This window comes from Magnolia sinica, chromosome 9 (genome assembly GCF_029962835.1).
Source record: "Magnolia sinica isolate HGM2019 chromosome 9, MsV1, whole genome shotgun sequence".
NCBI classification, from domain to species: domain Eukaryota; kingdom Viridiplantae; phylum Streptophyta; class Magnoliopsida; order Magnoliales; family Magnoliaceae; genus Magnolia; species Magnolia sinica.
Window position 1 is genome coordinate 69,476,883 of NC_080581.1, and position 14,795 is coordinate 69,491,677.

Sequence of the window (14,795 nt, forward strand, 5' to 3'; positions counted from 1 at the left end):
CCCAAATTAATGGCCCTGCAAAGTTCAAGTATTGAATGCCTTGCTACCCACAAGAGTTGCAGAGGCTTCATGTCTGTATCACCTTTGGATTACAAATAACATCAGTAATATGGGATAAAAGTGCCATCATTTTAATTTTAGAACATTTGTCTAAATATTTGTAGCATATATAATTCGCAATCCTAAACGGCCCTTGACATTTCCTGCGTTTTGCATTTTCCACAAGTAGTAATGCAATTTGCTTCCAATAAGCAATGGTACGAACATGGACAAGCAAGGATGTTGTGAACTAATCATGTGGAATACCACAATATATACATGTGAAATATCTTAGGGTGATCCGTGTGGGGTGTAGGGGGTAAAGGTCAAGTCTAACTCAGTCCGAGATTCATTTGAGTCTTAAAACCATGTGTAGGACCCATCATGATGTGTGAGTGGCATCCAATCTGTCCATCATTTTTTTATCGTATTATTTTAACGTGCTAACAAAAAGATTGCGATGATCCAATACTCAAGTGGGCCACACCACACGATTAGTGTGAATGGGATGCTATGGTGATTTGGATGAATCGCTCCTCAGGAGTGATCTCTGCTCAGACCATTAACCCATCACCATTTTTCAAAGGCCAAAAATAAGGAAGATAAATAGAATCAACACCTGCCCACACGCATTCCAAACACAAAATACTAATACAGTCAAGTAATTTAAAGATTTAAGCAAATGACATACATGCAGCGTATAAGGGTCCAGATCTTGCAGCTTCAGTTGCAATAGCTGTAAATTAAGAATGTTCTTATTGCAAACACACCTTTTGTTATATGAGAATATGCAAATGATAGTTTTATACCGAAAGAATGCAAAGATAGTTTATTTATTTAGTTTTATACTTCCACTGCGAACTTGATAAATGTAATAAGCTCTCATTGAGAGGGCATTTGGTTATTCTTTTTACTCTCGTAAGATAAACTCAATATAGTTGATTTTATTCTTGTGAATGTTACCTTCATGAATGTATCTGAATGTGATCCAAATGGGAAAAAAATAGGGTATAAATTTAAAAGCATCCAGATTTATACATCATTAACACCCGGTTTTCTCGGACACAAGTATAAACTCTGGCTGTGAAATTTCGGGCTGTTACATTAACTCTCTCAAAGCTCTCTTAAATACTCACTAAATTGTCATGAAACAACCCCCCATACATATATAAATCAAATTCCCAACGGTAAAAAAATGACCAGAAAACTGTCAGGTTTGATGTCATCAAAGGGTCTTCGATGCCATCGAAGTGACCTTCGATTCCATTGAACCCAAGCAACAAGATGTTTAAATAGTTGTTAGACAGTTTCTATCGATGTTATCAAGCGTCCTTTGATGTCATCGGAGAGGAACTTTGATGCCATCGAAAAATTCTGAATATATGGCCTGGGGTTGCTGGAAAATTTGGGTCCTTTTTTTATGCCATCGAAGGGTGGTTTGATGCTATTGAAAAATTTACGAATTATGTCATTTTCTTGCTGGACAGTTTGAGCACTTTCTCGATGTCATCGAAGCTATGTTCGATGCCATCGATGTTTAAGTTCGATGCCATCGGAAAAATTTAATTTTTCTTTGTTTTGTTGCTGGACTATTTGTACTCTTTCTTGATGCCATCGAGGTTGTGTTCAATGCCATCAAAAGAGTCTTCGATGTCATCGAAAAATTGAAGAAAATACTGCAATTCTTGTTGGACAAACTAAACATATGGCACGATCCCATCGAGGTGCCTTTAATGCCATCGAAGGTTGTTCGATGGCACTTCGATGCCATCGACAATGTCTGAATTTTAATAGTCTTATTATTACTCCGACATCAACTTAAATACTCATTTAAAATACTTAATTATTGTTATTCCTAGATGTTTTTGGTTAAGTATGGGCTATGATAGAAGGTTTTAGCTATAGAGTTTGGCATAGTCATGAGGTTATCTTTACCTTAACTTGAGCTTGAAGCTTTGAACCCTTGAGTCTGCAGTCTTGGGTCTTCTTTAGGTCTCACTTGAGTTTAAGACTCAGACTTTACACTAATTAACAAACTAGGGTACTTTTAAAAGACATCACTAGATGGCTCGACTCTTTCTTCCATTAATCTTAGCTTACTAGACTTTTTGAAGCAAATATTGCAGGTGTTCGAGTTTAAGTGCCTAGCTCAGACATTAAGAAGTTCATCATGACCCCATCGGATTTTCCTAGAAAGTTGCGTCTGAAAGCTAAAGCTACTAGGAGCTTTCTATCTCTATCATTTGCCCTGCCCATAGAAGGATTGTAGCCAAGCTTACACATATCCCTATCTTGAGCCTAGTGCATAATTTGTGTCCTGTTGATTATTCTCCTATATTATTGTAAGAGCTTTCCTTGGCCCTGTCTGTGGGCTTTTTCTGACCTGATGTGTGGGTTTCTCCCATGCTTGGGATGTAGGCTTTTTCTTTTTCTTCTCTTTTTTTTTTCTTCTTTTTTTCTCCTTGTTGTGTTGAGGCCCCATTTGTCTCTCCATTATTTCTATTGTTGGGTTGTTGCCTTTTGTTGGTAACAAGGGAGTTTCCTTTCTTGCCTACTAAAGAAAAAGATAATCTTCTTGTTGATATCATTTAAATTTATGTGTTACTTAATTTGTCCTAATTAGGAACTTGAACATGGGTCCACTTGTTCCTAAGAGAAATAAACCAAAGATGATTATTTCTGTAAAAGCCAGATGCTGAACCTAGTAAACAATCAATTATATAATGTATACTTTAACTATCACAAACCTCTTAAGACCTATCAATTGTTCTTAGAAAATAATATGAATCAAAGAGAAGTGTAAGAATTATGATATCAATAAATGTTTAAATTCCAATTAATGGTTGACAATAAACCCCTCCTTGCACAAGTTCATAGGCTCTAATTAATCGTTCACAAAATTTTGACAAAACTCAGATAGATGATGAACAATTCTAGGAGTTGTAATTGAAAAAATTGCCACCGTCACAGAAAGATTACCAAGAACTTTTAGACTCTCTTGATAATCTAAAGTTCCACCGACGAAATGAAATAGAGATTAGGGCGTGTGATAAAAAGAGCCAACGGATAGCTTCACCATGGTTGATATAATTGAGGGTAGAAAAGAGTAGAAAAGAGAAACTTAAACATCCTCACCACCTATTTACCAAAAGAAAAACCCAAGTATGAAAAACTGGCATAAAAATCAAGACGAGGATAAAGCTATTGCAGAATTAGTATCAGTTACTTTGTGTGTGGAAAATCAGGACATCATGGGAGATAAGGTCATCATCAAAAGAAATGCTTGTCTAAATGTCAAATCGAGCAAATTAGTAAGGAGCATAATGTAGCAATAGTCTTTAAAGTGAATATAACGGAAGTGCCATGGATAGCTAATAAATTTTCCCCTGGGATTGTTTGGATTTAGGCAAAGTTGTATCCCAACTAGTAGTTATGAAAAGCCGTGCATGTCTATTGTTTGTCGACTCCCTACTGCTTAGGAACAAATACAGATTTGAACGAGTAATGGATTTGTGATTGTGGGTTCTAGTCCTTGCCCAAGTGGTAGACTCCAAGGAGTTTCAACACAAGGTCTTGGGTTTGAAACCCATAGGTGGTGAAATCCCACTACGTGGTACGTGGGTGTGTGGCGGGTGCGTGAGTACAAAAAATAAAATAAAATAAAATAAAATAAAATAGGATTTATGATTGTGTTGAATATGGATTAGGTGTCCCTAGTTAAGAGGTGGACTACTTGCTCATAGGGGTGTGATGTACCAAGTATTTGTCTGCTTAAGTACAAGCATCCTTCATGTGCATTTATAACATGGTCATTTTTAAGAAGTAAAACAATGTAGCACATGTGTCAAATAAAAACATGAACCTAAGCGTGTAACCATTTTAATTTTTCCACATGTGTCCCAATGTATCTTGTCTATGATCTTTGTGTGTTTGACAAACAATGAACAGAACACTATGCTCATGACCAAATCCAAGTAAGCCTTGAAGTCCAAAAACTCATGGACAACAACTAATGGTGGGAATGGCCCAGGCTAGGGTTGGCCCTAGTCTCCAAAGCTCCAGCGAGTGGACCTAGCTCAAATCAAGTTAAAAAGGCCTTGGCCCTTTTACTCCTGGTCCAACACCACAACCCTTACAACAAAAGGGGTGACATGGCGAAGGATTTAAAATGTTCTAATCTAAGAATTTTTAGAGGTATTTGTTTTATCCATGACGAGTCCAGCAAAGGATTGGTTTTGATAGCTGAAACATAATTGAGAGTGACTTTAAATTACACGTGTACGTTTGAATTGGAGTCAATTGCAAAAGATTTAGAGACTATTGATGCACATCCTTTGTGCATAATGTGGATGGCCAACATGATGATTGGACCGTCCAACAAGCTGGGCCTTGTCATTTGTCAAAAAGACCACATGGCCCACCCCAAACACCATACAGTAAACATGAAGTGGTACACCTAATGGGCTGTTTGGATTCCACACATACATTGTTGTAGACCCCACAGAAGTTTGTGTAAATGAAAATCGTGTACCGTGAACGTTAGGCAACCTCCACCGGATGCATGGTTTGGATACTACGCACACATTACGGTGGACTCTACAGAAGCTCGATAAATAAAAGACAGCTGAAACAGAAAATAGATTTCATCCCTGCTATGGCTACTCTCTTTTTGAACCCCACACTGCCCATATGTGCTATTGTGATACAGTCAATGCACAGTACATCAGGTGGGCACCAATGTGGATATAATGTGGCCCAAAAGGCCAGCCTGGTATAGTCCATGCCTTTTTTATTTTTTCCTTTTTTGGTCATGCATGTGCGGTAGACCTGATTGACCCGAGCAGCCTGATTTTCAGGTCGAAGGCACATATCCCCAGTGGGGCACACCATATGAACAACTTGAATCTTTCTAGGAGAGAAGAATTCACAACCCTACTCTTACAGGTAGCCATCACATTTCTCATTGCATTTTGAACCACAAAGCCATTTCATGGTTGTTAGGAAAACAGGAAACAATAAAGGGATTATATAATTCAACAGTTACCACCTTTATGTGAAGGAAACCAAAATCATATCCATCTGCACGACCTGCTTTCTGATCGTCCCCTCCCGGTACAAAAACACGAGGGCACGGCTGCAATGGAGCAGAAAGCGCTTTTGCAATCAAGAATGGATTGGATCATCTAATCAGGAGGTTAGGAGCGTTCGATAATCTCCAGTTGCTCCAGGCGCTTCTAGAATATCGATTCCCAACGACAAGCCCAGCCCTGCGATAATCTTGGTTGGAGCTACCATGCATGGCCACAAACCATGCATTTGCTCAAATGCCGGAACCTGAAAAACATCAAAGCTGACAAGGGTAAGCAAATTTGAGAAACTCCAGCCCTTTTACTACATGGCCACTCTTATTATTTTGTACGAAAGAAAAAGAACAATTTCAATCTAGTCAATGTTCAAGTGAATAGTTTATTATTTCATAAAATCCACAGAAGCACCATCATTTCAAGCTAATCTAAATATTCTGTAGTCTGTGTTTGGCTGCACAAGTTAATTGACTTGCAAACATTCAGTTTAGTCAGGAACAAGTTAGACAATTAATGACATTTCCTAATTTTCATAATTGGGGAAGAAGCCCTCAGATTGCGGTTGCACAGGACTGCAATTTGGAGCTCAGAACATCAAAATTATTTGATACAGAACGAATTACAAGCTGATCAACTCCACGTTATCAAACTAACAATTGCAATACAAATTGATAGTTCATCCAAACCAATGTTTCAAAATACAAACTGGGTCAACTGGGATTATCATTTTTCATCTGTGAAAAATAACGAAAGTATTTATCCATTGTGCTAGATGTGTGTTGGATGTTTAATCTGTTCATTCTACTATTTACAATTTTTTAATTTAAGCAAATATCCTGAGTTAGACAATTCAACCCAATTAGACTAAGTGTATGGACTGAATTGGCATATACATACATACACACACACACATATATATAGAGAGAGAGGAATGCTCACCTGCACACCTTAGGTGAGCACATGTGAGCACCTTTGCACATGTGTCATGGGCACAGAATCTGAATGGTCCACGTGATGCGGCACCCCTTGAAACCTTGCAAATGAAAGGTAGAACCAACATAAGTTCACACACGAGCTTCATCAGGTATTTTGTAAAATTTTGGGAAGAAAAGGATAAAACTTTAAAGACTTCAAAATGAGAAAAATCTTGCAAATGATTGTTAAATTACCTACTAGTCCAGCCCATTACAGGTAGGGCAGTCAACAGGCCAGGTTCGGACCAGGGCGAGGTCTGTCCAAGCCTGTCCTGCAAGCCAAAACCTAGGCCCAAGTCCAGCCCAGGCCAGTGACGGGTCAAGACTAACAAGCCCAACCCTTGGCCATGATGTTTATGCATGGCCTGGGTCGGAGTACGGCCTGAGCCCAACCCCAGATACCCTCTTTTATGCAAGATCAGGTTGTTCATTTGGGATACCCAATCGTGCATGATTTGACAAAAAATGACCTTGAAGTCATATTCAGATCTAACTGACAGGATCCTAGACACAGCTCAAGCCTATCCTGGTTAACAAACAGGCTTAAACTTTACTCCCAGTCCAGCCCTCAAGCCTGGTATTTCAGCCCAAGCCCAGCCCAATGTGGGCCAAGCCAGAAAGGCCGACGGTCCAGCTTGGCCCATTGACACCCCTAATTACAGGTGGCTTCAGGCCTAGACTCTTGGCCCTAGACTCAAATTCAGGCATGATACTAACAAGGCCATGTTGGATTCAAGGTTGTTCTGTCAAGTCGGGCCACACCCCGGCTGCATGTATAGAATGACATGGAGGCACAAAAACACTGCCTCCGAAGCCACTAGACCCACTCCCTCTGTGTCTGTGTGTGTGTCTGTGCACGTGTCATTTTCATCACTATCTTAGCATTTCTCCTAGTAATTTGGAGTCAGTTTAATGGCAGATTAGCAAAATTTACAATCAGCTGCCAACCAAACATCAAACTTCCTCTTTTACCCGATTTTGGAACTGGTGCTGGCAAAGGCTCGGATTGACAGCATGAGAATCCACCAAAGTCCCACCCGGTACTAACCCCAACCAACTAAGGGTGGCAATGGGCCAGGTAGCTCACATGCATGGTCCAATTAATTTTTGGGTCAAGTTTAGGCCCAAGTCATTTTAACGTAACACAACTTGACCCAATGCTGCCTGACCTGAATTTTTATATACATGTGTTATATCCTACAAATATGTTATTCAAATCCTTAGGCAACCATCTATCTTAAGTCTGGATTGTTGGTTTCATTCCACTAAAATGTTTATTTTTTTTGCGCATGCATGGCCCACTTGATAAACGGATAGATTAGAAAAATTCAATGGCAAAATAGGGATTTTATTCACTTTTGGGTCGGGCTGGGTCCAATCAGGCCTTTTGCATATACAAGCGGTGGAGCGCACCATGATATGGCTCCTGCCCACCTCTAATGGCAACACACCACCAAGGTTGTGCAAAGCATGCAATCGGCTTACGCAGGGGTTACATGGATTTGCTATGAAAGCCTTTTGCATATACAAGCGGTGGAGCGCACCATGATATTTGTAAGAAATTTACCCTGTTTATCAGTTTTTACGTGTCATTTTAAGACATACAGCAACTAATGCGGTCGATCTAAAATTCAAGTGGGCTGCGCGAGAGGAAAAAGTGAGAAAAGTAACGTCTACCTATGAAGCGTTTCTGGGCTCCACCTTGATAATTATATGTCATGGATGACTTAAAATCATTAAAAAAACAAACACTTAGCCTGATGTACGGATATATGTGGCCATATGAATGACTGCGATTGAATGACCACCATTGAAACATTCGTATGACCACAAATGTTTGTATATCAGGCTGATGTTTTTATGTTTTTAGTGATTTGGGACAGTCCACATAAAACATTCATAATCATTTATTGAGCCCACCTAGATGTGGTTCACAAATCCAGCCCATCCATTGAGTGTGTCCCACTTGGATGAGGGCTCAGACCAACTTTTAGCCGCATTCAAAACTCAGGGAGGCCCCACAAAGTGCTTTTATATGTTTTAGGCATGCCTTCACATGATTTTAGATGGTATGGCCCACCAAAGTTTCTTATATGGCTGATTTTTGGCATGTCCTATAACCAAAAGGGGATCCATTAAATGCACGGTATTGATGTTTGACACACATCACGGTGGGGCCCACATAGCTCGAAAGCTCCCACCTCACGTGCGCGTGTGTGTGTGTGTGGGAAATGGTACTATAAAGCCAAATGCGCAAGTGACGGGAATCAATGAAAGCTCCTCGGAGAAGAAGCTAATATGATAGGAAGATAATTGGGGCCCATCATCATGTTGTGAGAAATCCCACAGTCCATCTGTTTTTCCATGTCATTTTAAGGTATGGATAAAACATGGGGTATTCCAAAACTCAAGTGGGCTGCACGGTAAGAAACATTGAGGATTGGACGTCCTCTGTTTTACATTTGTGGGGTTACAGAAGTTTTAGATTGAGGTAATATTTTTGTATCTTCAGTTCATCCCAGTATGAATGACCTTGTGAATGACCTTGTGAATGGGACGGATGACATATAAGAATAACGGTGGACCTTAGGAAGGTTTCAATGATAGGCATTTCCCTATTCACATTTTCTTATCGTGTGGCCCACTTGAGTTCTAGATCTATCTCAATATTTTTCCCATGTCCTAACATGAATAAATAAAACGAATAAACGGAGAGGATTTCTAACAAGCATTATAATGGGCCCACTATCTTTGTGTAGATAAAATTTCATTCCCACCCGATCCAAATTCCAGGCGGTCTGTGTGGGGAATATATTAGGTGCAACTCGGCCTCACCCAAGAAGTCGCGGCCCTTATCATAGGCCCACATTAACATATGAATTTTATATCCAAGCCGTCCATCTGTCTTTATAGATCATTTTAAAATGTGATGCAGAACTTGAAGCAGATCTAATTCTCAAGTGGACCAAACCATAGGAAAAAGTTGTGATTGACAATTAATCGGCCACTTAAATTTTGGATGAATACTATATTTGTTTTTTGACTTCATCCAGGGTCATGTAAGTTATCAACAGGTTAGATGGAAAATAAGCATGATGTAAACTTTACAGTGAGCAATGGGAAGTTTTTAATGGTATAGTATTCAATCACCACTGTTTCTAATAGTATGATCACCTGAGAGTTGGATCTTCTTTATTTTTGGAATCAAGACTAAAATTGTCTTCCAAAACCGAAGGACGGTACGGATATACAATATGCAAGTCAAGTTGGGCCATATGGTAAGGGACGCACTCTCTTAGGTTTGGCTGCCGCCGCACCTAATCTGCTCCCTTCCCCCGTGAAGCGGAGTGGCTGGCAGGCTGGTGTGCCAGCCGCCACCGACCTTGGTGGTTTGATGTCGTCGCCAAGTTTTGTGAGCCCCACCATGATGTAAGTATTATATCCACACTGCTCCATCCATATGGCAAAACCATTTTAGGGTATTGGCACAAAAATTAAGAAGATCCAAAGCTGAAGTGGACCATAGCATAGAAAGTAATAGGGATTAAACGTCTACCATTGAAAACTTCTTAGGCTGCAAAAGTTTTGGATCGAGATGATATTTGTTTGGTCCCTTCATCCAGTTCTGTGTGACATTACGAACATGTTGGATGGAAAATAAACATCATGATGGGCCATGGAAAGGTTTCAACGGTGGGCATCATTGTCCCATTACTTTCTGTGTTGTGGTCCACTTGAACTTTGTATCAGCCTCAGTTTTGTGTTCATGCTCTAAAATGATCTCTCAAATGGATAGACGGTGTGGATATAACACATATCATGGAAGGTCCCACAGAATTGGGGGCGGGAACACACCCACAGCTAAGCATTTGGACATTCACACAACGTATGATGAGTTCTCATAAAAGTTCGCATGAGTCGACGTGATGCAGCACCCCAAGGAAACCCCGGGCCTAACTTTTACTTTGATCTAAAACTTTGGTGAGCCATAGAAAAAGAAAACAATTTCCTCCCTTGATTTGTATCTCTCTTTGCGCCCACTAGAGTTTTAGATCAGGGTAAAATTTGGTTCCTTCGAGTTTCGTTGGATGCTACATCACTTGGACCATTCGTATTAGACGCCTGTGACACATTACAAATGTGCGCATGTGTGTAGGTGTGCACGACTATATATATATATATATATATATATATATATATATATATATATATATATATATATATATATATATATAGGAAAATGTACTATGCACTTGACCTCACGAGTCTATCCCATGAGGTCGAGCTGTGTGGGCCGCACCGTGATGCGTGTCGACCATCAACACTGTGCATTTGATGGGTTCCCTCTAAATTATGGGATATCCTAAAAATCAGCCGTATACAGAACTCAGGTAGGCCATACCATTTAAAATCATGTGAAGACATGCCAAAAACATATAAAAGCACTTGGTGGGGCCTACCTGAGTTTTGAATGCTGCTGAAACTTGGTCTGAACCCTCATCCAAGTGGGACACACATAATGGATGGGCTGGATTTGCAAACCACATCTCGGTGGGCCCAAAAAATGATTATGAATGTTTTAATGGTGCACGGCCCCTCCCCACTTCTGTATGTGGTGTGGCCCACAAAAGTCACGGATTGACTTGATTTTTGAGACCTAGGCCCATGATGGAATGGTGCATCTGACTGATGGGGTAGATGTTCGAAACGCATCACGGTGGGGCCCACACAACTCGACCTCATGGGACGGTCTTGTGAGGTCGAGTGCATAGTACCTTTTCCCATATATATATATATATATATATATATATATAGAGAGAGAGAGAGAGAGAGAGAGAGAGAGAGAGAGAGAGAGAGTGTGTGTGTGTGTGTGTGTGTGTCATGCTCACCTGCACACGTACACACCTTTGCACACTTCTCATGGGCATCTAATCTGAACAGTCCATGTGATGCGGAATCCCATGAAACCCCAATGTACAAATTTTCACCCTAATCTAAAATTCTGGTGGGCCATAGAAAAGAGAAGTGAAAATCAAGGGGGGAAACTATTTTCATTTTTCATGGTCCACCAAAGTTTTGGATCAACCTAAAAATTAGGCTGAGGGGTTTCATGATGTGCTACTTTACGTGGACCGTTCAGATTTTGGAGTCACATCAGGTGTGATGAGTTCTCAAAAAAGTTCACACCAGTTCCGTGGTTCATAGTGGTATATATATATATATATATATATATATATATATATATATATATAGAGAGAGAGAGAGAGAGAGAGAGAGAGAGAGAGAGAGAGAGAGAGAGAGAGAGTCATGCTCTCTTGAACACATGTGCACCTTTGCACACTTGTCATGGGCATCTAATCTTAACAGTCCATGTGATGTGGAATCTCATGAAACCCCAATGTACAAATTTTCACCCTAATCTAAAATTTTGGTGAGCCATAGAAAAGGCAAATGAGAATCAAGGGAGGAAATTGTTTTCATTTCTCATGGCCTACTGAATTTTTGGATCAACCTAAAAATTAGGCCGGGGGTTTCATGATATGCTCCGTACAGATTTTGAAGTCACATCACGTATGATGAGTTCTCAAAAAAGTTCACACTCTATATATATATATATATATATATATATATATATATATATATATATATATATAGTAATGCTGACACACAACTAGTTGGACAAATTTCCAACTAGTTGTGTATTAAATAGTAAAAAATATTTATTTTACAGCAAGTGATATAATACATGTGAATATTCATAATATCAAGTTTTATATAAGTATGATATAAATTATATGTCAAAGATCTAGCCTATCCATCAAACATGGTATGCTAATTATATTTTATCTGCTAAAAATTAATAAAAGATCATCATTATTGAAGCCACACATATAAGTTGAATATGTATAGCTAGAATGGATTTCTAATAGCCCTGTTTTCTTATAAATAAATATCATATCATTAATCATTATATAGATATATGTCCTTCACATGTTTAAAAAACATCCTATCTAATTAATGGATCAGATTTCTTATACATTTAGTGCAACTCACAGATACGTCACATGTGTGCAGCTTCCTAGGTCATTCCATTTTCTCTTGACATCCATTACCTAATTTAGATATCAACTAATGTTAATATATGCTCTCATGCATAAAGAAGCTGCTCCACGTTAACGAGTACCCAAATTGGGTGGGCCTCACTGTGGTGTTAAAGTGAAATCCACCCCCAACCATTTGGTGAATCACCTCATGTTTGAGCCAGGGACAAAAAATCTGCCCATCTTTGTTTCAGTTGGGCCACAAGATTGGAAATTTTTTATGGGAAAAATCTCACCCTCTGCACTGTTCCCTAATTGTGACCCACTTTAAAAAAAAAAAAAAAAAAAAAAAAAAACACACGCACACACACCACCACACACTCACATCGTTGTGGGATTTCACCAACTATGGGTACTCGAACCTTGACCATGTGTTGAAACTCCTTACGGTCTACCACTGGAGCGAGAGTAAAGACCCTAAATGTGACCCACTTGAATCCCATGTGAGCTGTGTAATGGAATTTACGTGCACATTATAGTGGGCCCTGTAAAAATTGAGGGTGCACATCTCTCTCCCAACTATTTTCCTTGGTGTGCCTCAATTGAATGACCGATCATCCTGATTTTTCGGTTATTAGCCTACCATGGGATTAAAAATATAATGGCCCAAGTTGATCTCACATACACATCAATGTTTGACCCAGTAAAATATCACTGTTGGCATGCCTCTGCACTGGTTCGTGGAATATAGTCAAGTACCAAGAAAAGATCGATTAGTTCTGAGAAAAGATTGTTGTCTTTCGGACGAACTTATATTGTGTAGCGTACCACACAGCATGGGTGTGTATTAGGGGTGTACATCGAGTCGAACCGAGATGAGTTGGCCTTAGCTCGAACACTGGCTGACCTCAGCTTGAACTCGGCTTGGCTCGATCCTCGAGCCTGACTCCCCAGCTCGGCTCGGTTCGGTTAGCAGCTCAGGCCAAGTTCAAGCCTAGATCGAGTCGAGTTCACCGTTGAGCATTTCCACAAACACCTGAACTGCAACTTCAAAACCCGTTTTGCAAAAGAAGCCATGGTTTTACAGGTATTTTCTCAAGCACCTTTTTTTTTCTAGCTGAGCCCGTGGGAGATGGGAGGGTTGTCTTTGCTGGGGAGGCTACCAACTGACGGTACCCAGCAATGATGCATGGAGCTTTCCTCAGTGGGCTGAGGGAGGCTGCCAACATATTGAGAGCAGCTAACAGGAGGCCCTTGGGTTTTCCAAACAGGCCATATGTACGAGAGGAAAGTGTGGATTGGAACAATCTATTTACGAGTCCTGATTTCTCAAACATCTTCTAAGTAACAAAAATTAAAAAAAATAAAATAATATTAATAATAATAAATAAAAATAAAGGTATTAGTTTCATGTACATACCTTCCTTGCCACCAGCCACATTTCGTTGAGTCATTTTATCAAACGGTTGGTGAGCAACGTCAATGGCAAAGTAACCGAATCACCGAACTGGTTCGATCCAAGTTCGATTCGAGCTGGATTCGATCCGAGTCGAGTCGAGCTGGGGCCTACTCGAACTCAGCTCAAACTCATTTTCGAGCTCAAAAAATCAGCTCGACTCAACTCGATCGTAGCTTCGACCGAGTCGAATCGAGCTTTTTTGAGTCGAGTCGAGCTAGCTCGGTTCGTGTACACCCCTAGTGTGTATAGATGGCAAAGATCTGTGGGCCTCACCATGATGTATGTGTTCTATACACACCGTCCATCCATTTTCTCATATTACTTGAAGGCATGGCCCCAAAACTGAGGCTAATCCAAAGCTCAAGTGAATCTCACCAAAAGAAATAGTGGGAACAATGATGCTCGGTGTTAGCATCTTCCTAGGGCTCACCATGATGTTTATTTGCCATCTAGCCTGTTCATAAGGTCATACACACCTGATAAAGAAATGAAAATGCAAATATCTACTTGATCCAAAACTTCTATGAATCCCAAGAAGTTTTTGAAGGTAGGCCTTCAATCCCCACTGTTTCTTGTGGTGTGGTCCACTTGAGCATTGGATCTGCTTCATTTTTGGGATCATACCCTAAAATAATTTGAAAATATGTATGAACGGCGTGCGTAAAACTAATAAATCATGTTGGGGCTGATTTTCAGTCCCTTGTTCTAACATTGGTTGATCCACTTGATGGTAGAAATGGATTTCAAATTAATACCACAGGCCGGGCCCATCTGAATCTCCAACCCTTTGTGACCTGAAATTACTCATGTCTCGTGGTATTCATCTCTGGAACCGAGTGGTGCCGCCCGCCCGCCCACATTGATGTGTAAGTAAGATTCGCTCCCATCATTAGATGTGTGATTCCATTCCGGGCCTAGAGCCAAAAAATGATGCTAACCTTTGATTCAACTCAGCCACAACAATGGAAACGGTAAGGAGAGACGTCCACCCTTGATTTTTACCAAGCTCAACATGACAAGAATGTGCACTCCACTCCAACCATTAATATGACACTAAAAATCTATGGCTTGTGTCCAAAAATCAGTGGTATATGTGATTCAGGTGGGCCAAACCAATGAAAATAGTTTGAAGGGTGAGTTTTCCTTGTACACTGTTTTCAATCATGTGGTCCACTTGAACCATGTATGAGGCTGATTT

The 14,795-nt window shown here is 40.1% G+C and overlaps 1 pseudogene; it reads right to left on the bottom strand.

Annotated features, from left to right (window-relative positions):
- The window catches only part of LOC131255088 (uncharacterized), a 60,117-nt pseudogene extending 46,642 nt beyond the window's left edge, over positions 1 to 13,475 (bottom strand).
- Positions 13,476 to 14,795: the final 1,320 nt, after the last annotated feature.